Raw genomic sequence first — 2,556 nt, 5'->3', positions numbered from 1 at the left:
AGGTCACGCAAAGTTAGAAATCTCTTTATTTTAAACAAACATCTGGCTCTTGAGCCAAGATGAAAGGGCTTCAGCACAGAAGAAACACTTTGTATGGCTGCAGGAGCTGCAAACGCACCTTTGAATGGTGTAAACGGTGTTTTGTTTTGTTTTTGTTTTTTTGTTTTTTAAAAAAGGGTAGCATCATCTGGGAGGTAGATGCATGCTGTGGGGTTAATTGTGAGATATTCTTCTTCAACCGTCTTGCAAAGACGGTTGGACCTACCGTGTGATTCTGAACAGCAAAAAGCAGATGCAGTACACTCTGAAAGACTTTTGGGTAATCTCATTAAAGCATCAAAGTGGTCTGATGCGAACATTTCTTGATTCACTCCTGAAAAGTGTTTTAGTAGTGCAGCAGTAAGCACACACTGCATGTAGATAGGGAATGAGATCGGTAACCAGCTGGGAGCAGCTCATTGATAAGTCTTCCCCTTGTTGTGCTGATAAAAGGCTGCTCACAATTTGACCCACGGGTTAACACTGCCAAGATAGCAATAAGGTAATAAGGCAACAAAAAAAGGAGGCTTTTAGGTTTTCAATTTATGAATGATTTGCTGCATATAAGAAGAGCAAGGATTTGCACAGTAAGAAATCACTCTATCAGCCAATAGCCTGCTAGGAAATAAGTTACTCTAATCCACTTGATCAAGGTCCCTTCATTAAAGCCTGTTCAGATATTCTGTGACAAACCTTGAGTTTAAAAGCATAAAAGACATTATTTCAAGATTATATTTGCACAAACCCAAAAGATTTTTTATTAAAAATGAAGGCTTTACCAACAGCATTGTTTACACACAATTCAGGTTTAAGTGCATGCACTGTGATTGCAGTGTAGTTTCTCGTGGACATGTGTTGATGCTTCGGGATCACTGTGGGTACAAGACGCCTTTGTATTTCTGTAGCATTGTTTTAATTAGACCTGGATTTCACCCCTATATTTAACTCTAATTAAGGTCACCTGATGTGCAGGTAAGAAATGTGAGGAAAACAAACCATAGCAGCAATTTTGTGTCGAGCAAAAAACATAAATGAATAAAGTCAATGCTATTGTGTTTCTATCCCCTTTATTTACATTTCAAAGAGAACGAGTAACAGAGAGTTCCCATCTAGCCATCTTTATGAGTGTGTAATCTCTTAAATGGTAACAGTACATTGGCTTCTGTCATGCTATTTTGTTTTGTTTTAATAAACACTCCTGCTTCTGAAAAAGATGGGATGCTGTGTAAAATTAAAACACAAAATTGCAGTGATTTGCAAATCTCAAAGCACAAATTTTATTCACGACAGAACAAAGAAAACATACATTTTCAAAACATACATGCTGGCAGAGACATCTTAAAACAGTTGGGACAGGACTACGTTTGCCACTGTGTAGCATCCTCTCTTCATTTAACAACAGTCTGTAATTGTGGTGGAGCTGAAGGAGAGCAGCTGCTGGACTGTTGGGAGGTAATTGGTGTCCCATTCACATCTTTTTCCATTCAAGATGCTCCAAATGATTTCAGTTGGTGAAATGTCGAGACTGCTGGCCAGTTCAGCACCAGGACTCTTCGACTGTGAAGCATCATCTTGCTCAAACATGCAAAACCTGTAAAAGAGCTTTGTTGCTCTAAAAACCTGTATATACCTTTCAGCACTGATGGAGCCTTTCCAGATGTGCAAGCTGCCATTTCCATAGACAATGAAGCACTGACAACAAGCCGGAAAATCCCCCTCCTCGTCAGTCCAGAGGACACGACATCCATCTTTTCTAAAACAAACTCCAACATTTGATTTCTGTGCCCAGTTTCCCACTTTGCTTCAGTCCATTTTAAATGAGCTTTGGCTTGATCACGATCATGTTCACAGATGACTTCTTCTTTGCATGATGGAGATTTCACCTGCATTTGTGGATAGGGTACTTCCTGAGCTCATGCAATCTTTGAATCATGCCTGTTAATGATGAAGTGCTGCCTGAGGACCCGAAGTTCACAGGTATTTTATATTGTTTCCCCATCCTTGTCCCTTGCGCAAAGAGATTTCTCCAGATACCCCGAATCATTTGATATTAAAACTGTAGACGAGGAGAGTTTTCACAATTTCACATTCAACTTATAGATGCCTTTTTGCAGATTGAACCTCTGCCTCTCCAAGATGCTCTTTTTATACCCAATCATGATACTGACCTGTTGCCAATGAAACAGTCAGAAAATCTTCCAGATGTTACCCTTTATTATCACTTCTTCAGCCCTTTGTTGCCCCCGCCCTGCCGTCGAATTCCCCTTTATGCAATTTTAAATTAAATTTGAACATTTGATACATGTTCTATTAAGAATAAATAAAGGTTTACAAGATTTGCAGATCATTCAATTTTTTTTGCCTTTTTTTTTTTTGGTAAAGATTTAGGGTTGCATTTCAAAAGAAAGAAAAAACAAAGAAGCAGCTCAGGCCATTTGCATTACATTTTCATGGATTCAGTCAAAAAGGCTGGAGATTTCCCAGGCAAGCACACACGATTAATGATGACAGGAAACA

This window comes from Aulonocara stuartgranti, assembly GCF_965226115.1.
Source record: "Aulonocara stuartgranti genome assembly, chromosome: 23".
NCBI lineage: Eukaryota > Metazoa > Chordata > Actinopteri > Cichliformes > Cichlidae > Aulonocara > Aulonocara stuartgranti.
Note: the sequence above shows the minus strand (reverse complement) of the source record.